The sequence below is a fragment of the Homalodisca vitripennis genome, chromosome 2 (assembly GCF_021130785.1).
Source record: "Homalodisca vitripennis isolate AUS2020 chromosome 2, UT_GWSS_2.1, whole genome shotgun sequence".
NCBI classification, from domain to species: Eukaryota; Metazoa; Arthropoda; class Insecta; order Hemiptera; family Cicadellidae; genus Homalodisca; species Homalodisca vitripennis.
Genome location: NC_060208.1, coordinates 212,921,475 through 212,945,969, shown reverse-complemented (window position 1 = coordinate 212,945,969; position 24,495 = coordinate 212,921,475).

Sequence of the window (24,495 nt, the reverse complement as noted above, 5' to 3'; positions counted from 1 at the left end):
TTGCATATTTTGCAAAATAAGTTTCTTTCGTTTTTGAGTTGCTGTTTGGGCCTCATCATCTTTTTTATCACTTGGATTTTCGAGGTATAATATCACTGGAAATATGAGAATCGGTGAGGAATATACGTAAGGAGAAAGTTAACCCATATTATACATTGATAGCACGTAGGTGAAATGGGGGAAAGGGCATAAAAATGATAGAAATGACAGAATGTGCTGGGTACATACAATTTTTTCCTGTTTATATCGATTAAATGAACATTTTCGAGACTGTTATTTTTCTAACTACGACTAAACGCAAACATGTCTCAATTAACAATCACTTTAAAGCTAAAGGGACCGAAATTGACTGTGTAGTAATGCCGAATTATAACTAAGGTAGAATCTCAATAAACATTCGTTTCAAAAGTTTTTAAAAGTAGTATCCAAATTATATTGTCTTGAAAAACGTTCCATGCTGTATATAGTTAGCATTAAATTCTTCGCCCAGTAAAAAACAAAATTATTCGTAAAAGCAAATAATGCTACTTTACTGTTTATCTTTTTTAACATAAATATTGGATGACGCATACAGGTGAAGAACTAATTATATGTAGTTTAAGGAAACTAGAAATAAGTAATTGAAAATAATTATTTACAGACTGTTTAACATCGAAGAGAATTCTATATCACTAAGGATTACTCTACAGTTTTAATTACTAATGTGCCTTACAATTAAAACAAAGATAAGTCCTCAATGGTTATTTTCACGTTATAGTGAACTCGCAAGGCACATAACACAGTAAAGCTCCTGTCGTACTAAACTTCATACTTGTCCGTACAGCTCTCACAACGTGACTTGCATAAACAACCGCGATGACTTTCTACTACAGTTACCATTGGTATATAACGGTTGTTTCACGGTATAGTAAAACTCGCAATCCATACAGCATAGTGAAGATCCCCGTCGTACTAACTTTATCCTCGTCCGTTACAGCTGTCATAAACGTGACTTACATAAACAACTAACAATAGTGATAACTTATTAAATCCGTTTACTGTTGGTAAGTTTTTAAATGAAGTAAATTTTACCTACCGTATTTATCAGTTTCATATTCTTTTCCTCTACAAATGTCTTTAAATTTTAAAGGGAAATTATAATATTTGTGAAGTGGTAAGAATCGAACCATTTCTGAAAGCTAGCTTAATACTTACTTCGCATGTAAAAAATCTATTTTCATGTGCCTACGTGTAATTATTTTATATTATAGGAATGTTAAAACTGATCCGATTTTTATTAACAGATATACGGGTCTTTATATTTCTAAATAGTAAAGTTACACTATAATTGAGACTGTTATGTTCGATATAGTTTTTTTTTTCTCTGTAAAACGAGGTTTGCAAACTTTAGTGGCCATGATTCATGACAGAGGTATTATAATTATTTTTATTGTCTGGTTACTAAAGAGATTCAGAGGTCAGATATTTTCAAAATATGAAATAAAGCGGTTGCGAAACCCGGCTTCTCAGCATGCCAGCATCTTCAGACTTCTTATTGTAAGACAGTAAAAAGTAGTCATCAAAACTATGTACACATACTGCCTCGTACCAATCATAGTCTGAATCTGTTTAGAACTACTGTAGTTTATTGCGTTCACAACTATTCCTGCAATGTTGCATTTCACTCAACACATTTATTGACTTAAAAACTCCATGTGAATGACGTCTTTTGTCCAAACCAGCAGTATTAAACAAAACGCCCAACTGAGTAGATGAAAAGGTCATAACTCACATGTGCTTTTACATATAATGGAAACTTTCTGAAGTTTTTATTGAAATGTTCTCTCTGCAATTACATATAATTCTCGGGTCACAAAAATCAAATTTGGAAAAGGCAAATGAATTTATATAATATAAGCATATCCTAAAAGTTATTTTAGCAATCATGACCATGCAAAACTGTGAGAAACAGGTCTATCATTAACAACTGAAAATACAAGATGTGGAAACTGCCTCAGAATCAACTAAGGAGGGCTCTGGACAAGAATTTTGCCCAGCCGAGATACTACAATAATTGTGCAATCTCTGTCTTTGTCCTAGACAACTATGCTGCTGTATTTTGGATGCAATTGGATCATTGATGTTTAAAGCACAAAACAAAAAATGCATATTATTTGAAATCGTACAATCCATATAAGAAGTTCTCCTTGATAAACTCTTACATACATATTCAAAAAAAAGTTGAAAACTCCATTTTATATAAATGAATATTAACAATTTAAATTACACACACATGTTCAGAATGTTATTCGAATTAGATTAATCCATACAAAGCTCATAACATGGGTCGTGCAATAAATAAAAGGTTTTTTGCAAATTAGACAACAACTGTTTTACAGTCTCACAACCGAGTTAGATGGTATAAATGGCATAAAAGCACTTTTAAATTTAAATAACTGATTGAAATAAATTTAGTTAAAATACGTAAGAGGTTAAAATATTTGTTTCGTATATTTAGGCATGCTAAGCTAAAACATTTTTTACTTTACTAAAAAAAATTAAAAGATGTGAGGTTCTTCGACAGTTTATATCAAGTTCGCAAATAGTGTATTCAAAATAAACGCAAATGTCTAAGGTATTACATCAATTGTAAGTAGTCAAATAAGAGAATTAATTCATACATTTTGAGTATTTCTTAAATCGTATAAGAAAAAACTTTATGAGATTTTTCAAAATTTTTAGATTTCAAATTACTCCTGTATGTCATCATAAAATTTTCAAAGATAATATTCCAATCCACCGACGAGTAAACCTATAGATATTAAAGCTGTAACGAAAAACATCTGTTAAATTCTTAGTTATAAAAGTAAGACCGTGCTCATTTCTATTTATAATAAAGACCGGACTAAACGGAATTTAACAAAGTGCAACTGATTCAAAGTACGCTCATGAGGGTTCTCGTATCGACACTGAATACAGAACTGCTATTAGACTACAGTAGAGACAATTGCACTACATCTCCTCCAATTATCATCCATTCCCTTGCTAATGTATGAAGCTTCTAAAGCAGCATTTACTTTGTATGCAACGTGCGTTTTACTGTCGGAGACCCATAAACGGTGCTTCTCGTCCGGCTCGGATACTTTTAGTGCTTACTATTCAGGTGGATCTTGCAATATTTCAGTAAAAGCAGCATTATATTCTGATACATGAACCAGATTTCACTTCTATTGTGGTGAACTTTTACAGACAAGGTATATTTATTTTGATATTGATTTTTACTTTTTTCATTTTTTCGTTTTATCACAACGTTTTGAAAACATTGCCGCATAACATTTCGACAAGATCAAATGTATGTATAGGATAAACATTGCAAACTACCATAGTTGTTTAAGAACGATTCAAATGGACCTGAAACGGTTAGTTTTAGTGCACCATAAAGAATTGTAAGCTATCTCCATTTTGTTCCACTTTATATTATAGTAGTACACACTTTCAATATTTTATACGTTATGTCTCAATATTAGAGCACTAAAGCGCATCGTAACCTTTAAACACCTAAAGACTACATATAAAACCACTACAGTTAATCTTTAGTTTTTACTATACCGTTACTGACGAGTCTACCGCTGAGTCAGAGGAAATATTTAAACCACCCTTAAGCTAGACTTTAATATAAATTCATTAAAGCAGGTATCCGCACTTCCAACATCGCCATAGCCGCGCTGTGCACATTCAGTTTAATGGCACTTAAGTGTTTTATTTTCATACCTTTGCTCCACAGCTCCGTATTCTCTGACTGTAACATTTACAAACAACACTTATAATTAATTCTAGTATTGATTTTTTAATCATAGTTTTTGAATAAGAGATTTAAAAATTGTTTACATTAATCAATAGTGTAAACAGCTTAAAATATAGTAATTAATGAATTGTCAATGTAGTGACGTAGCACTACCATACATGTTAAACAGTTATTAATTTCTATCGTAATTGAACTTTAATTTAATTATCTTTATTAATTACTTTTGGTACAGCTGTGAAAGTTTTTCCGATGAGAAATAGAACATTATAGGTTTCTCTACAGGAAGCTGATAATGTGTTTATCACTAGTTCACTGTTCATCAATATGCCAGTCATGGTTTGCCCCTTTTGTACAATACCATTTATATTATTATTACAAAACACAACAAATATTAAGTGATCAATAAAAATTAAGCAAATCGTCTGGAGAGAGAGAATCATATAAATCCCAAGTTGTAGAAATTGGTCCTGATTCTCTGCTCCAAGTCCTGATGCTGAGGAGACATAAAGTAAGTCTCATCCCCCCCCTCCTTAATTCGGATTTAGTCGTTTAACATCCTGGCAATAATGGACTTTCCCAAAACTGTTCATTATAATAATTTAAAAAAGAGAAAAATGTAAGCTTTTATTCATCTTAAGTAGTTTATGATTAGTTTAATCTTTTATACATTAGTCGTAAGTAGTATTAGTTCGTTAAAAAGGGGTTGTGTACCTTCTTTCATTTACTATACCCTACCTATATTAAATCATGTTTTATTATTATACATCGAGCACACCTGAGCATTGTGTAGTCCTCGATGTATCTGATGTCAAAATGATGCAAATAGTTCGTTTCGAGCTTCTTCGTTCTCTTTCACCAACTATTTTTTTGGATTACTCCCATATGAACATGAGTCAAGATTTCAGGAATCAAGTCTGCGACAGCATTAGATTTCAAATGCTGCACGTAAGAGGAAGGTGAACTGGAAAATAAATTCCTCATTCGCAGAGTAGATTGAAATTTCTTTATACCCAGCTCTTTCATTACAATAGTTCATAGAAAACATACCAGGGTCTGGGACACTTGCCATTGATATGCATTACAACAGAAACATAATGTTTTTGCAATTAGTATATACTCCCTTTTTCAGTTGCTAAATCATAAAACTAAGTTAAATATTCAAATATGTATATATGGAAGGTGGTTATGTTTAAATATTGGTCGCAAAACCAAAACAATGAGGCAGGTACCATTTTTTGAACGCAGCGTCCTCTTTTATTATAACTGAAAATGGTTGTAAATTCCCTCATCTCTCGGCAGTAATAAACAAGAAATAAAATCATTACAAGGCAGAAGAATTCCCTCCCAAAATAAGCCACCCTCTCAACGAGTTCTTTCATCCTTGGAACCTCACGAAATTCAAATAACATATATAAAAAATAGAGATCTCCACTACTTTGTAGTTTATAAACAGTCATTTTTACTAGTGGTAAAATTATAAATTTCTGTAGTAAACTATAATTACACAAAGAGGAAAAGGCTGCTTGAAAGTTCACAATAAACAGATGTTGATATTTACTTATCTGAATTTACTTGAAATCTGGCTTATCTTTTTCTAGGAATAAGAGTATATTTCCTTGTTACTTATAAATAAAGATATACTATTCCTGAAACCAATGTCCAAAAGTACGAGTAAAGTCTTTGTGGATAGAAGATTGTAACCACTCTTAAAGTCCTATTGACTGTTTGAGTGCTGTGACACCTTTGATTCACACTTTGACAGCCTTAGTTCACTTCATATTAAAGTGGTGGACGTAGCAGTGAAATGTACTTTGCCTTGTCCTTTTTGACTGGTATTCGACTTTATACCACTTTATAAAGATGTTAGAGGAGTTTTCACTGCAATCTCACTTTCTCTTCGATATCTTATTTTTATTTTGAAATGTATTAAAATATAGAAAATAAATGTTGCAATGGAACAAAACTATTTACTATTTTCTACAGGATCATAATATTGGTATATAGGTTAGAATACAAAACGCTTGTATCATACAAAGATTTTAGTATAGTGCTTATTAAAACGATGATTTGAATAGTAAAAACGAAGATGTATACAACAAAGAGTATATGTATACAACTGTATACAACTAACTTTTAGAAATGAAAACAATATATTAAACTATACGCTTTGTGTGAGGTTGCTATATATTTGTTTAAAGTGGTGCCTGACGTTTTAACAGTCCAAAATAAATTTCTGACATTGAAGATAGCGCAATGAAAAACGATTTATTTGCACAAATATCTTAATTTATATAATCTCTTTATTTCCTTACTAAGGGACATTGGATTATGAAATATTTATGTTCGGAAACATTATTTTCTGTCATATTTTCTGTAATAGATGTGTTTACTTAGTTCCTAACGTGTCAGAAACGGAAAGGAAGTTTGGAAGTACAAATGTGCATCAATTCGTGGAATAATAAAATTTTAATGACGAAATTTAATTAGGTTTCGATAGTAAAACAATGCTCTATAATAAACTCAAATATTCAAGTACAATGCTGTTTTATTAAAAGTGTTATTAGTGATCCGAAGTAGAACTGCCACATTTTCCTGGTACTGGTAATAAAGTGGCGCAGAGCGATAACAATGATAAATAAAATATGTTGTTATAATTCTAGAAATTTTCTATTTACACCCATCCTGCATTAATGGCTCGGAACCGTTTACTCTTGGGTACTCTTTGATGCTCTCTTCCGAGATGTTAATGTATGTAATTACCACATTGTCATTACCATCCGCCTTTGACGCTGTTGTATCATTACATTAAGTGTGGCTGTAGAATTAATGAAGTATTAGTCAGAAACAGCGAATAGAATATATTAGTAAATTTTTTTCAATACACCACATGTATTGTCATAGAAAGATTAGGCTTACGGTGTTGATTGCCAACTCAGAGAATGTGCTCACGAAATTACATATCAAACTATCAACTCTTTATTTGTGACTCGGAGAAATGTTTTTACACTGATTTAACAGGCTGGGATTGACAACCCATGGGGTATATATATATAGTGATCATATCAAGTGGCTATAATATTTTTATGTCGCTACATTCCCTAATTCGACGTCAATGAACACAATAAACTTAATATCAATTGTGAAAAGTGCCCCAAAATGGCTCAATTCGAGGATTTGGATTATTTTTTTATGAATGTTTAAATGCACTCATCGGTCGAGTGATACAACCGTTTCAAATGCCCCGTTTACACTTAAAATCTGTGTAAATAAAAGTAAATTATTATCTTAAACTATCCTTTCAAAAGTTAGCTAATATGTTATAAAAAAAGGTTGTTAAACTATGTACTTTTATTCTTAATATTAAATTGGGTGCCAGCTTTTCCAAGCTTATTACAAAAGTAGTTTTTTAAAATAAAATATGTTGGGGGATTTTTACCAAATTTGAATAGCATTCATACTTGTACTCGTCAAGTCTTCTAAATAGAAAAATCTCAAAATTTTAAAATAGCAGCATAGTTGGTACATTTCATGAAAAGTCTTCTTTAAAGCAAATATTCCTAGTATTTAAAGTTTTGGGGGGGGGGGGGGTGGGGGGGGGGGGGGGTGGGGGGGGGGGGGGGTGGGGGGGGGGGGGGGTGGGGGGGGGGGGGGGTGGGGGGGGGGGGGGGTGGGGGGAGAACATGGCAGCAAACTATCTTAACATGGATGCCGAGAGTTACTGCTTTACTAGGTTTATCCTCAATATTTACCCATTTTCTATGAGAGAGGTTTTACAAGAGTAGAATGTGTACTACATAAACACAGAACTCTAAAAGTTTCACATTTCAGAACATGGAGAGCTATCAACCTTAACATGGATGCCGAGAGTTACTGTTTTACTAGATTAAACTTCAACAAGTATCTACTTACTATGAGAGAGGTTCCACAAGAGCAGAATGTGTTCCGGTTAAACACAGATCTCGAAACGTTTCCTATTTCAGAACATGGGGAGCAAACAACCTTAACATGGATGCCGAGAGTTGCTGCTTTATTAGATTTAACCTCAACAATTATCTACTTACTATGAGAGAGGTTAAACAAGAGCAGAAGGTGTTCCGGTTAAACACAGATATCGAAAAGTTTCCTATTTCAGAACATGGAGAGCAAACAACCTTAACATGGATGCCGAGAGTTGCTGCTTTACTAGATTTAACCTCAACAATTATCTACTTACTATGAGAGAGGTTAAACAAGAGCAGAAGGTGTTCCGGTTAAACACAGATATCGAAACGTTTCCTATTTCAGAACATGGAGAGCAAACAACCTTAACATGGATGCCGAGAGTTGCTGTTTTACTAGATTAAACTTCAACAAGTATCTACTTACTATGAGAGAGGTTCTACAATAGCAGAAGGTGTTCCGGTTAAACACAGATCTCGAAAAGTTTCCTATTTCAGAACATGGAGAGCAAACAACCTTAACATGGATGCCGAGAGTTGCTGTTTTACTAGATTAAACTTCAACAAGTATCTACTTACTATGAGAGAGGTTCTACAAGAGCAGAAGGTGTTCCGGTTAAACACAGATCTCGAAAAGTTTCCTATTTCAGAACATGGAGAGCAAACAACCTTAACATTGATGCCGAGAGTTGCTGTTTTACTAGATTAAACTTCAACAAGTATCTACTTACTATGAGAGAGGTTCTACAAGAGCAGAAGGTGTTCCGGTTAAACACAGATCTCGAAAAGTTTCCTATTTCAGAACATGGAGAGCAAACAACCTTAACATGGATGCCGAGAGTTGCTGTTTTACTAGATTAAACTTCAACAAGTATCTACTTACTATGAGAGAGGTTCTACAAGAGCAGAAGGTGTTCCGGTTAAACACAGATCTCGAAAAAGTTTCCTATTTCAGAACATGGAGAGCAAACAACCTTAACATGGATGCCGAGAGTTGCTGTTTTACTAGATTAAACTTCAACAAGTATCTACTTACTATGAGAGAGGTTCTACAAGAGCAGAAGGTGTTCCGGTTAAACACAGATCTCGAAAAGTTTCCTATTTCAGAACATGGAGAGCAAACAACCTTAACATTGATGCCGAGAGTTGCTGTTTTACTAGATTAAACTTCAACAAGTATCTACTTACTATGAGAGAGGTTCTACAAGAGCAGAAGGTGTTCCGGTTAAACACAGATCTCGAAAAGTTTCCTATTTCAGAACATGGAGAGCAAACAACCTTAACATGGATGCCGAGAGTTGCTGCTTTACTAGGTTTAACCTCGAAATTTATCCATTTTCTATGAGAGAGGTTTTACAAGAGTAGAATGTGTACTACATAAACACAGAACTCTAAAAGTTTCACATTTCAGAACATGGAGAGCTATCAACCTTAACATGGATGCCGAGAGTTACTGTTTTACTAGATTAAACTTCAACAAGTATCTACTTACTATGAGAGAGGTTCCACAAGAGCAGAATGTGTTCCGGTTAAACACAGATCTCGAAACGTTTCCTATTTCAGAACATGGGGAGCAAACAACCTTAACATGGATGCCGAGAGTTGCTGCTTTATTAGATTTAACCTCAACAATTATCTACTTACTATGAGAGAGGTTAAACAAGAGCAGAAGGTGTTCCGGTTAAACACAGATATCGAAAAGTTTCCTATTTCAGAACATGGAGAGCAAACAACCTTAACATGGATGCCGAGAGTTGCTGCTTTACTAGATTTAACCTCAACAATTATCTACTTACTATGAGAGAGGTTAAACAAGAGCAGAAGGTGTTCCGGTTAAACACAGATATCGAAACGTTTCCTATTTCAGAACATGGAGAGCAAACAACCTTAACATGGATGCCGAGAGTTGCTGTTTTACTAGATTAAACTTCAACAAGTATCTACTTACTATGAGAGAGGTTCTACAATAGCAGAAGGTGTTCCGGTTAAACACAGATCTCGAAAAGTTTCCTATTTCAGAACATGGAGAGCAAACAACCTTAACATGGATGCCGAGAGTTGCTGTTTTACTAGATTAAACTTCAACAAGTATCTACTTACTATGAGAGAGGTTCTACAAGAGCAGAAGGTGTTCCGGTTAAACACAGATCTCGAAAAGTTTCCTATTTCAGAACATGGAGAGCAAACAACCTTAACATTGATGCCGAGAGTTGCTGTTTTACTAGATTAAACTTCAACAAGTATCTACTTACTATGAGAGAGGTTCTACAAGAGCAGAAGGTGTTCCGGTTAAACACAGATCTCGAAAAGTTTCCTATTTCAGAACATGGAGAGCAAACAACCTTAACATGGATGCCGAGAGTTGCTGTTTTACTAGATTAAACTTCAACAAGTATCTACTTACTATGAGAGAGGTTCTACAAGAGCAGAAGGTGTTCCGGTTAAACACAGATCTCGAAAAGTTTCCTATTTCAGAACATGGAGAGCAAACAACCTTAACATTGATGCCGAGAGTTGCTGTTTTACTAGATTAAACTTCAACAAGTATCTACTTACTATGAGAGAGGTTCTACAAGAGCAGAAGGTGTTCCGGTTAAACACAGATCTCGAAAAGTTTCCTATTTCAGAACATGGAGAGCAAACAACCTTAACATGGATGCCGAGAGTTGCTGCTTTACTAGGTTTAACCTCGAAATTTATCCATTTACTACGAGGGAGGTTTCACAAGAGTAGAAGGAGTTACAGTTGAACACATAACTTGAAAAGTTTAACACTGGAGAGCATGGAAAGCAAACAACCTTAACATGGATGTCGAGAGTTGCTGCTTTACTCAGTGAGTGTGTAAACTTCTACAAGTGAACTTGTCAAAGTGAAACTGTATCTGTGGACCGGGGAGTCTTATTATGTGAAACGATGTCGTCTCTATCATGTACCTTGCAGACAAAAATTTATGGTACTTGCTACTTTTATATTTCGTCATTAGAAAAAAATTTTATCATTCACATCGCTTTTTCCATTCCCTGTATTGATATTCTTGAATTCAATACAAGTACATGTACATCATACCACGTATCTCATAAAAGACTTTACCGTTATTGCATGCAAAGTTTTATGTTAAACAGTACTTTTTATTCTGATGTATAGTTTATATGACCTCTTTACTACGTTAAGTTTTTTTCATGGGTTTTTACTTAATTTGTTGGCAAATTAATTTTTGTACAATTTTCCTGTTGCTATTAAGTTAACCCATACGACCAAAGTAAAGACGGTCAGCCAAGTATACCGAGAAATGCACGATAATTGACTCGATATCATCTATATAAAAATGAAGCTTCTTGTATAATTTAAATCCTGTACGTCAGTTCTCTTTCGTGGTATAGTCAGATAGACGTACCTACCCAGCCAATCAGAAAATCAAAATTTATTTATTTATTCACAGTAAAAAAAACAAAAATTTATAATTTTTAAGTGTAAAATTCTGAATTGTCATATATGTTATATCTATATTTCATCTCCGAAATAATTTAGCATACCTGGTGACATGTCGAGATTGCAATTTTTGTAACAGAAAATTGTTTTATGGAAACCTCAAAATACTATCGTACGTCTTTTATTTATTAATTAATATGATAGAGGTGAAGGTTAGAGTTTTGTTTAGAAATATCAGAAAATTAAAATCCAGTCGGGTGGTATAGTCACATTACAGTTGACTTTTAATTATCTTTCTACCAGTTTTGTTCCATGAATACCGGAACAGGCAAATGACCCATGAGAACGGGTTATATAATTCTAAAAGGTCCCCCCTTCTTTTTCAAAAATATAAATTGTACCTGTACCTGTCTTTATATAAATCATCGCTTGCAAATATACAACAAAATTTCGAAATTACTTTGCATTTGGTCTCAATTGTGCCTCCTGAGGAAATGGTATGATGTGATATATATTAGAGTGTTGGATATGTGACTAAAAGATTATGTTAAATGTTTATTATACTTACAAGGAATATTGGATTTAATACAATGCTATGTTTTCTTATTAATAAATTAAAATCTGGTCTACACGTTTTGATTTCTTTTTTGTTTGAAATTTAGTGTTACAGGTACTTAAAATATTGTGATATTATTTTTACTCGTTCCAGAAACCGAGTTGCAAAAAGAATTTATGAAGTTTAATATTTCGTATTTCCAGGTTTTGTACTTCAACTAAATGATGTTTCATATTTTAGTCAAATTCAATTAGTTATTATTGGTGTTACAACAAGGATTAAAATTCATTGAACACAGAGCGAATAATAATATTAAGAATAACTGTGTAATTCATAAGAAAACAATGTTACCGTAATTAAATGGTTCTACCAGTTAGGAAACCTTGAAAATATGAAGCCTTATAAACTTGGCTAAGTTCCAATCTGAGTAGGGCGGTACTCTTGTAATATAATGAGTTGAACTGTTGTTGACAGGTCAATCATTAACATTGATTAATTGCTGATAATTAAATTTTATAACCTAAACTAAGGCTTTTTAATTAAACTATATACACAGATTAAATCATTATTCTAGTGTATACACGTTGCTCAATGGCACTACTGTCACAACCAATTAGTTTAGTTGTGATAAGGCGTCACATAAGAGCGTATGTGCGCTTATTTAAATACAATTCTAAGCAGGAAGCAAACACTCAGTGGTAATATGAAATAATAATCGTTGGAATATTCAATCTTCTATGACAGTGTTGGGTTAATTTTAAGATTTTCCTAGAAGGATCACTCCCTTAACTTTCTGGAAGCATTTTCTCCTGGAAAATATTTTAATTACCATCAGCGAGCGATAATGTTTAATCAAATGATAACACAAATAAAATAGAGGTGTATGTGAGGAAAGCCATTATTACCCTGATAGATACTTGCTGTATTATCAATCGTTTGTTGGTATAAACCCCGCATAATGTATAATTTATGTGGAGGGAAATTAATTTCATACACAATAATTTAGAATTAGCATTATTTACTTAAAATTAAGAAGTAGCATACTATTTACTTAAATAAAGAGCCTGTTTAGTCTTAATAAGTATACGTATCAATGAGATGCAAAGCACTATTTATTTAAAATAAAGAATTAAACAAAACATTAAGTTATCTTTTACTAAAAAAAAAAAAATATTAACTTTAACCAGTAAAATGCTAATACAATACATCTAGCGTTTGAATAAACAAATGTTTAATGTACAGTTTGACGAGAATTTCAACGAGGATCCAAACAAACTTGTGAATATACATGACCCTGAGGTCTGAAACTCTTTACAAACCACCTCGATCAACATATATACAACTCCGTCTATAACTGTACAATGTTAATGTGGGAAAGTAAAGCTGATCGTCAAGGTTGAAAGGATTAAAATGCTTAAAGTATTTAAAACATAACCTACTACATAACATAACAAAACATAAACATAACTACTGGAATACTTAAACAAAGTCATAAATATACACAAATTTCATCCCCTTTAAAATTTTTATCATTTGGATTAAGTTACTCAACTATCAGTTAATGGTATCACCATGACGAAAGTATTATAAAATTATAAGCGTTAAATGTGTCCAAAAATGTGGTATTTAGGTGGCATTCAACATTTTCCAATTTAAATCTCATCTAAGTCACATGTCAATATGAATATAAAAATTAGAAGAATGGTAAAAATAGAGATAGGCATATCTTACCTAAATGACAAGAAATAAATATTTGGCTTAAATTGTACTTTCTCACTCTTGATGATCATATTCGAGGTTAATTCATTTACAAATATAATCGATAAATTATCTAGTGTTAATGAATGATTTATTCTGGAACCGTTCTTCAGCTAAGTCCATAATAAGTAGTGTTAGTGTTTTTGTGTTCGTATTGGTGTATTTTTATGGCTAGTTGTATACGAGATGTGTGTGACGTAATCACACAACATGATTGTTGTGGCTCTTTGACCAAATGTGCCACATGTATATTATGTGTACTGTAATCTAGTATTATGATTGTTATCAACCGGAGAAAGAGGTCGGATCACAGATTTCAAAAGGTGTATTTTTATACATTCATTACAATATTTTAATTTACAACTATTTAATAGTTCTTAAAACACTTCGCGCCTTATACTTTTTGAGAAGTTATTACTTTATCTGTAAAACGGATAAAATATTTAAATGAACTTGAATAAATTGTTAATAAAATTGTGTAGTGGATTAATGTGTAAAAGGTTACTTTACGAGCATGCAGTTAATGGAACTACTATTGTATCCTTGTACCGGCCATTATCATATTGTTTCTAGAGAATTGTCCGGAAAGGTTTCTATTGGAACATCTCTTGTAACTAATCAGTTACACGGCCATTAGCCCTGAATAGGATTGTTGCTGTAACTAGGGGAGCTCGTGTGCACTGCGAGTTTATATTGTACTGCGGGTTCTTTCTAGAAGCACACATTTTCAGGGTGTACTAATAATGCTTTGTGTTTGTGAGCAATAAAAAGAAGAATTACAAAGTACATTGTTTTTCCAGAGGAAGAGAAATGCATGAAAAGACATTTGCTGTTTTTCTGTGGTCACCCTAAGTGATACTATTAACTCGTTCGACGTTGTTTGTAGTCATTGATGCTAACGATTTTCCTTTCTTTCATCCAACTGTTGTACCTTCAACTCAGTTACTGCCATAAACTAGTCGTATAACTGTGAAAACAATTGGACGATCGGTTCCACCTCTTAACTCATACACGTGGGAATATTTTAATACTACTATTCGAACAGCTTGGAAAAGCAATTAGAAGAATTACGAATCTTTTGGTACCGTGGGCTACAAAATGAAAAAGTTAAACAAAAGTTAACTTTTTAAATAATGACAGTGAAATGCATGTTCGTGTTTGAAATTGAAATTCGTAATTCTAAACACATAAATTTTCAGTTTAAAAGTTGTAATTGCAACGAAAATTATCTACATAATTAATTAAAGGTCCAGGTCATGAGTGAATGTAACAATGTGAATTATAATAATTGTGACTTTCTTTCCTCCAAAGACAAGTGACAAAAAGTTTTATCTTCTCTAACAAGGGATGAGCTACTTGAGACCAATTATAAAGGTTGCTAGTTTGCTTTTTGGATTCCATTATTTATAATGACTTTTTATTATAGAATGTAGAAGTTAATGACCAATGTTGTTGTTTAATTAAATATAAAAAACAGCAGTTTACGGTAATAAAAACAAATAGGACATTTCAGGAGATAAATATTGGCTGCCAATCCGCAAGCTTATATATCCGCTCTTTTTTACATGCGATTAGTTTAGTCGCATTAGGCTGATTTTTAATTAGGGTGAATTATTTTAGAATTATTCTAAATTTACACAAAAATCTATTTATGTTGGAAAACATTCGCACAAACAGGATTTTTACCTAGTCTAAACTGTTATCTTACTATTAAACAGGCTGAGTTGAAATAAATTTATATTAATCCCCTTCCTTTAATTTTTTTTTGCTTATGTGGCTAATGCCTGACTGCCATCTTAGATTTACAGGTCACACTAGTTAGAAAAATTGATAACTCAATACGAACCAAACACGTTTAGCTTTTCACAGCTAGGCCGAAATAACTTTTAACTATATTATCAATTTTCTAATATAGTGTAAAATGACATACTCGGATAATAATCAACCCCTTCGTATATAAGTACGTGCCTTATCGGGAGCGCAATACTTATACTTCAAACTGTATTAAAATACACCACAATACACGTTTCTATCTTGACATTTTTCAATGTAAAGATGGATTGTATTTTACGTTATTTTAAATTTCCTAGACCTTCATAATTTTGATAAATAAACTATTAGGGAGTTTCAAACATTACTAGCCTAACTAACTAGCCTCTTAAAAGGTTACTTTCAATCAAGTTGTCTAGTTGTCAAATATAATTGGATAAGCGCTTGTCCCGTACAGTGCAATTTTAATCTTGGCTCTGAGGTCATCAATTTTCAGTAGGATTAAAATTATGCAAAAAATAATTTGTAGTCCGACTATAATGTAATAATTATAGTCGGACCTTGCGCGCTTTAGACACACCTTAGCATACAAAATGCAAAATCCACATATGGTTGGGTAGTACATAAATTTTTTTTTTAAGGAGAGGCCGATCCCCTTTTAAGCCTTATTCTGTCCGCCCTCATGGGCCACTGGCCTGTGCGAGGATCTTATCAAACAGAATAAGGGGGAGAGTCGATACAGTACAAGGTCGATGGTACTGATAAAAAGTGCAATGGTCACTGACAGGATTTGAACCTGCGTTATCTCTAACTCAGACCCAAAGTCCAACGACTTAGACCGCTCGGCCATCGCCACTCCCACAAAATAAACAAACAAACAAACACAATATAAACGCACAAAATAAACAGGATTTATTATTGTTCAGTTCAGAGCTTTGATTTTAAACGTGTTATATTCATGGTCATGAATACATCATAAAGGTTAAAATTATGTTTTAGTTAAATACACTATATAGTGCATAATGGGGTTAAAGAATGAGTTTTTAAACATGTGTAGGAAAAGTACACAGTACTTAGTGGACAACGATCTTCGGACTTTTTCACGCAGAATCATCTAACGACAAAAAATATTAAAAAACATATTCAATATATAACTATCTATATGTATTTATTATCGTTAATATTTTCACAACTGAATTGTAAATTAATACATGAACCATATCATGAGAATTTACATGAATTTCTACCGTCAATAATAAATTACGACTTTACAATACGTCAACAACATGACATTACAAAGTGAACAAAGTAAAAAACTATGTGAATAGAATGTCATACACATGATAATAAGGTCACATGTTTGGCAAAATTTAACATCGATTATTGACTATAGGTGATCTGAGCTTGACAACCCGGTGATGTGTCTGTATGTGAGTTTGACAATCTTAAAACTGCTGTAAAAAAATATCAGGCACTACACAGCAATCCTTTGTGTTATGTTTGTACATACATGCTCGTTACTTGTAATAAACCAAATCAATCGAATATAATAGTCACGATAATAAGGCCACATGTTTGACAAAACGTAACATCGATGTTAGCCTTCGGTGATTTGAACTTGACAACTCGATGATGTGTGTATGTGAGTTTGAAAATCTTAAAACTAATGTAAAATATAGCCTCTTTGTGGTTTGGTTGAGGATACATGCTGATAACTAGTAATGCACCAGATCAACTTGAATATCACTCACAGGAAGATCACACGTTTGACAAAATTAACATCGATGTTAGTCTTCGGTGATCTGAGCTTGAAAATTCGATGATGTGTGTATGTGAGTTTGACAATCAAGGGCCACACAGGAATACTTTGTGTTTTGTACATGAAATGCAAGTAATACATGAAAGTAATAAATGAAAGTAGGGGAATCCCTAAATAAAAAATTACAAAACTGTTTATCTTTTTCTGTCGTGTCGATGATTTGACATCAGAATCGATGATCGCTAAGCAAGGCAATATAGGCAATAACTCGGATATATGCATTTTTTCAACCTTGATATGTATTGAAACTAACCCTGGCAAATCTGTTAGTTATGATAAAATGATTAAGCTAGGTTTAAACAAAATTTAAAAAGATATCTTATTAGTCCACCTACACCTAGTATTTCAGGCCGTGAATTAATTGAATATACAATATTTTCAGTCTCTAAGCAAGTCTTTACATAACAAACTTTCGTTGCTACACATTATCCGTCTGCAGTTGATCATACTGATAAGGTTGAGGGTAGGATTTTAATGCACCACAGGAAACGGGTGTGAATAGAAATCTATGTCTAAAGTTTGTTATAAAACGAGCTGTTCTATGTGGTCACCGCAGTAACATTAATCATTAAATATTAATGTAGTGCAATGTACGAGTAACATTTAACATGAGAGGTGGGTCGGCCTGCAATGTTTGTTACACATCTCTGCCTTTGGTACTGAAAATATTACTTCAGTAAATTATATGTTTGCAGTTTCACAATAATTTATTATTGATAAAATTGTATAGTTAATATTCAATGAGTTCCAGAAAATTTAACAATTACAATTTTGATAATTGTTGGAGTGAACGTTGTTACAAAATTGAACAGTGAAACAAAGTGACTAAAGCTAGTAGTTTGTGAAAGTGGCGCCCAGTTTCAATTGAAATAAATAATGGACCACGCCCAATACACCGGACAGTTAATTGGACACATAATTACACGTAGATTAGCAGATGTTGGAAGTTCGCTTACCCGCCGAGCTACATTCACTCTTTGTACAGTTTGTCTACGGACATGGTTGCACAAGAATAGATTTGTAAATATTTCATAGACAGCTTTAACTAAGATGAAAACTGCAAAACTATATCATTGAAATCTGGGACGATCTGGGAGCTATTATTAACAATTCAATGATTCACAATTATGGAGATTTAGAGCTAATTTAACCTCACCCACCATGCCGGCTTATTTTATATTAACACGTATAAATGTATACAAGGTAGCACTGCACTTGTCTGCTTCGATCTGGAGGTCAATATTCAAACATTAATGATTTACTGTTAGATTCACAATGGCACACGTTTGTAATAAACCATGATTGAATATTGGCAATAAGGAGGCATCGATTTTACTAACGAAATTATGTTGAAAGAACCTGTGAGGTTTGTGCTATTTGAGCACATTTTACATAATATAAACCTCACTGAGATTTTACTATGCTAAAGCTATGGCTATACGATCAAATTTGGGTTGGGAATATATGGTGGTACAATGAACAATGTATAGAGTAAATGCTACATACAACAGTGCTGGAAGACGGCAATGTTTGACATAACACAAGTTGATCTAGAGTCAACCACAGACTCACACTAGAGAGTTTACCTAGAGAGTTGCCAATGACGCAGTGTAGCGGTTACAACGGTTCAACCAGATCAAGCACCTCGAGCGTGGCTGCTGCTTGGATGGGTGACCGCTGAGCGAACCTGTCCTTGCAAGCAGCTCGCCTGCCCGGCCATTCGTGGTGGTTCAGAAGTCACCTTTAAGCCGCCCTCACTTCTTCTGGTAAAATAAGACATCTTTACTTTAGAGTCACATTGTCAAGTTGTGTTAGACACATGGTATCTATCTATAAATGGGTTTATACTAATATTACTAGCAATTAACCATTTAAGTGGTACCAGTCGTGATCGTGACGCGTTAGAGCGCTCCAAAAGCGATAAGTAAGTGAGCGCTGCTGGGGTGAAATCGTAAGTGAGCTAGCTGCACAGCCACGACATCGTCAGGATGGTTGTGCGGTCTGATGCGCTGTTTCGGTTTTTTTGCGGTCTGTGTGCACTAATGAGAGCTAATGGTCTGCGGCAAAGGCTGTGAACAAACTTTGACCTTTAGAAGTATCATAGGGAACAAGGATGATATTTGCATTAAAATGGAGATGGTTTTTGATACCTTGAAAAATTTTAATTAGAAATTTTGCATAAAAATGCATTCTTGCGTAAGCAAAATTAATTAATTTTATAATTGAGCATACCCAACCATTGCATTTGGCCGAGCTTCATTGAAGTCCATCACTCAGTAGCATGACCCAATTTCTCTTTCATCTACCGAAGAATTTAAAATATTTTTTCTTTATTATAGTCTTTTTATCTGTTCACAGGACATCTCGACAATTAAATGAACCTTGAATTTTGTATCGTCAACTTCAGCTAAGCCTATAAGACGATACAATTTTTGATTGGACAAAACATTACTTACTGATATACATTTAAAAGAGGTTTTATAATTTATCTTATCAAATATCATAATAAACTACTTTGGAGTACACCACAGGATAGACAAGCTTCCAAATCGTAATTTTTTTTAGGACAGTTAAGGGAAAATTGCCCTCTATAGTTTACAAAATTTAAAGTTATAAAATAAAATATAAAACTCGGCCATGATTAATAAAATAGGGTCTAAATTACACTGTGCTTTAATTTTTGTAAATATAGGATTCTTCATTTTTACAAAGTAAGAGAAATTTAAATTTAAGCAATTTGCTCATTTCTTATTTTTATTTCATCAGGAAAACTATGATGTTTATTGATATAAATTAGGAGAGGAATGAAGTTCAAGTAGCTGCCTAACAGAGAACGTAGTCTTGAATCCCTTAACTAGCCCACAAAGGAGGTTTTAGTAAATCTTTTCTCAGCATTTGGATGTAAGAGCATCCTTTTTAAGTGTATCGAAACATAAACGACAAAATACTGAAATAACTCTTTCACTTTTTAAATCTCTTAAAAAATAATACTGATTGATTTATTATTAAATTTTAAACAAAGTATTACTCTAGCTTTACCGTTTTAGTATAAAATATTTTCAAGATAGTAATTTTTTTTTAATTTTTATTTCGAAATTTCACAACAAATTTATACCTTTAATTAATATTTTTAACTGTTCCTTTGATTGAAAATATAAATGCCAACTTCATATGTATTTTCATTAACCATTTTTGAGATGAAATTGTTTAAATAAAAACATTTGGTAGTAAGTGCACATGCTTATAAGAATAAGTTTACTTGTTTTATTTGTTTCTCCTATAATTTACTGAAGTTATGCCACCCTCTCGTGAAGCACACTCTATAATGGGATCAGGCAAAGATGAGTTAGGAGAAACAGTCGTTGGACGGATGCGACGTTTTGAGTTTTGACAGAACGAATAGTGTTTCAAACTTCATACTTGTGTGGTTGAGAAGTTATTTAAACACGGGGTGTGAAAATCTATAGCGGTACTTATGATTTTGGAAATTTTCAATTTTTTACTAATCGTATTATTATTGTAATAATGGTTCTATTATTACTCACTGTTAATAGCATTTCATCCACTACCGGGTCGGTATCTGATGAAGTCAAAGTCAATAAACACCAAACACATTGACGAGGTATCCAGGTCAGCTTCTGATTTGATGTGACAGTTGGTGAAATTACTTCTACGCCATTTCATATAACTGATTGTTTCAGTTTGATGCTTTACTTTATTTGTAGAAAGTTTGGTACATAACTTTTCTTATCAGCTGTCTTATCACTGGCCACTGCATGCTGGTCAGAATCATCGAAACTGAATGTTACAAAACATGTAATGCTATGAACTTGTTTAGACTGATTTGCACTCATTGGAGACTTTAATTAAAATGTTTATATATTGTTTCATTTGGTATACTGACTCAGTCAGAAGCAGTCTGGGCTAAAACTACGGTAACAATACATGTAAAATCATAACCAATAGTTAAAATGAATCTTACAGATGGTCCACATAAAAAGTATTGGTCTTTGTAATTTATGTTCACCCAATAAACCCCGCCAATATGTGCTCACAATCGGACCAACATTGCATAGCAAAATTATGTAAACTGAGTATGTTTGACTAGCGATTAAAGCCTATAACGAACGTCGGCTGCTGCATGCCAATGTTCCACTGTGATACAACTGTCACACTCCATTGATTGGACAGCTTTTGTCACAGATTGTCACAGTTAAGCTCTACATATATTCATGGCTTCACAGTTCGTATGTTTTATATCTCAGCTGTACATTACTGAAGAAAGGTTTGTCACGCGCCATTGATTGGCCTATTTTACATAACCTTTAGAAAAGTTGAAGCCGCATTTGTACATTGATAAAGCAATTAAATTGTTGAAAATATTTCGCCCTGATTTAGGAGTTTTACCTCCAGCCCACAGGAGATCAGCAATAAAATGGGTAACTTCGTTGGTAGCCACCGTGTAAGACTAAGAACAAAGATTAAAAATTTCATAACACCAAATACACTTAAAATCATCAACTTGCTCGAAAATTAAAACTGTTCTTGTTATCTTAGGACAATAATCTTAGAAATCGCACTTGGTCCTAAAGGGACCTATGCGATGCTTCCTTGGTGATATGACATTCTAGATGGGCACACTCCTGTCTAGGCTACCAAGGAGCTTTATTTATTTATTTTAATTAATCTCTTTGACTCTAGAGATCCCCACCAAATACACAGCCATCTTCCGCATTATCCTAGACCTATCAAACCACCCTTATACTTCAGAATATCAACATTTGTGGTAAGTGATGTGCCGCTCCTCGACATCCACAAGGTTGCGCAGAATTAAGTGACACATCGGTGTTTGCTGCACCCAGACTCGCTTTACTTGGAAGTAGGCTACTTATATCAGCCCCACGTGAACCCTCCTGGACATGCACCGGGTTTGCCATATTTATGACACATCGGTGTTTGCTGTACCCAGGCTCGCTTTACTTGGAAGTAGGCTACTTATACCAGCCACACGTGAACCCTCCTGGACATCCACCGGGTTTGCCATATTTGTGACACATCGGTGTTTGCTGTACCCAGACTCGCTTTACTTGGAAGTAGGCTACTTATACCAGCCACACGTGAACCCTCCTGGACATCCACCGGGTTTGTCATATTTGTGACACATCGGTGTTTGCTGTACCCAGACTCGCTTTACTTGGAAGTAGGCTACTTATGCCAGCCACACGTGAACCCTCCTGGACATCCACCGGGTTTGCCATATTTGTGACACATCGGTGTTTGCTGTACCCAGACTCACTTCACTTGGAAGTAGGCTACTTATACCAGCCACACGTGAACCCTCCTGGACATCCACCGGGTTTGCCATATTTGTGACACATCGGTGTTTGCTGTACCCAGACTCACTTTACTTGGAAGTAGGCTACTTATACCAGCCACACGTGAACCCTCCTGGACATCCACCGGGTTTGCCATATTTGTGACACATCGGTGTTTGCTGTACCCAGACTCACTTTACTTGGAAGTAGGCTACTTATACCAGCCACACGTGAACCCTCCTGGACATCCACCGGGTTTGCCATATTTGTGACACATCGGTGTTTGCTGTACCCAGACTCGCTTTACTTGGAAGTAGGCTACTTATACCAGCCACACGTGAACCCTCCTGGACATCCACCGGGTTTGTCATATTTGTGACACATCGGTGTTTGCTGTACCCAGACTCGCTTTACTTGGAAGTAGGCTACTTATACCAGCCACACGTGAACCCTCCTGGACATCCACCGGGTTTGCCTTATTTGTGACACATCGGTGTTTGCTGTACCCAGACTCACTTTACTTGGAAGTAGGCTACTTATACCAGCCACACGTGAACCCTCCTGGACATCCACCGGGTTTGTCATATTTGTGACACATCGGTGTTTGCTGTACCCAGACTCGCTTTACTTGGAAGTAGGCTACTTATACCAGCCACACGTGAACCCTCCTGGACATCCACCGGGTTTGCCTTATTTGTGACACATCGGTGTTTGCTGTACCCAGACTCACTTTACTTGGAAGTAGGCTGCTTATACCAGCCACACGTGAACCCTCCTAGACATCCACCGGGTTTGCCATATTTGTGACACATCGGTGTTTGCACTCAGTATAGATTCACCTGGAAGTACTTATACCAGCCACACGTCACCTTTCTCGAACATTCACCGGGTTATCTAGAAACTAACCAATGTTCTTAACTAGCAATCATAATAAATGCTCAAATTTTATGGCCATGCAATAAGTGCAACCTACGCTTATATAAACCTTCAGCTGATGTTTATTACTTACATATGTGTTGCTTTGCGCTGACTGGTTTTTGTCTTATTATGTAATAAAGAGTTCCCTACTCTTGGTGCCACCTAGTTCTTCTTGAAAGTTGCAACTTATCAGTATTGTATTAAATCTTGAAAAAGAATTCACGTAGACAAACTTTTCGTGAAACTATTTCCTACATAAAGTGATTAGAAAAAGTTACAAATACACAATTTCATAAAATACTAATGATGAGCTTTACAGTATCTACAACAGTATCTACACACATTATTTACAAAAGACCTACGTATTATTCTGATTAATTAAATTTGTTAGTAGAAATTAGAATTGTGCCAGGAACAGCAGCAGCGCTGCACACCACACTGTGTGGGTGCGCCAAGGGGTGGATAAACTGTGGAACATGTGTCTGTGGTTTAATAAGCCGACATATGTCCAGCGGTCTGTCATAATGGTGTGCGTCGAGCTCATTTTGTTTCTTTCCGGATTAATAACAATGCCGTTTTATAGTATCATAACACTACAATATTGCAATACAATAAATTGAAAATATCTTTTACGTCTTTGCAATTTGATGTAGGTTTCATAAGAATACACCATGCTTTAAAATTTTATTTTGATAATCACCGAAGCTGTATGTTTAGTAGGTACCTTAAATGAAAATAACGGGTATTAAATATTGTCTACGTATAGCAATTATGTTGCTATACGTAACACATAAGTAACACGTGTTAATTAATTCCGTTTATAAACTTAAACATTTGCCATTATTACGGAAAATAACGCATAATATAAAACGCAAACTTTTGTATTGAGAATTATTTCTTGATTGTGTTATTATTTCCAGATAATATGAGTGAACCCAGTGATCTGATAAGTTTTATATCTGAGAGTGAATGAACTCCTCAAGTAAGACATATAATAACGGTCAAGTAAAGAATTAGTCAATATTATGTGTTAAAATAGCATAAAATTGTGATTAGTGCTTGTTTGATATATTTTAAGAAATATTTATTGTGGCCACAATAATTATAATTCTTAAAATTCGATGATTTTCTTCTAATGCTCATTATAAAAAATTAAGAAGAATCACATTTTAACACATTTTAGTCTTTATTTCTTCTTTGTACATTTC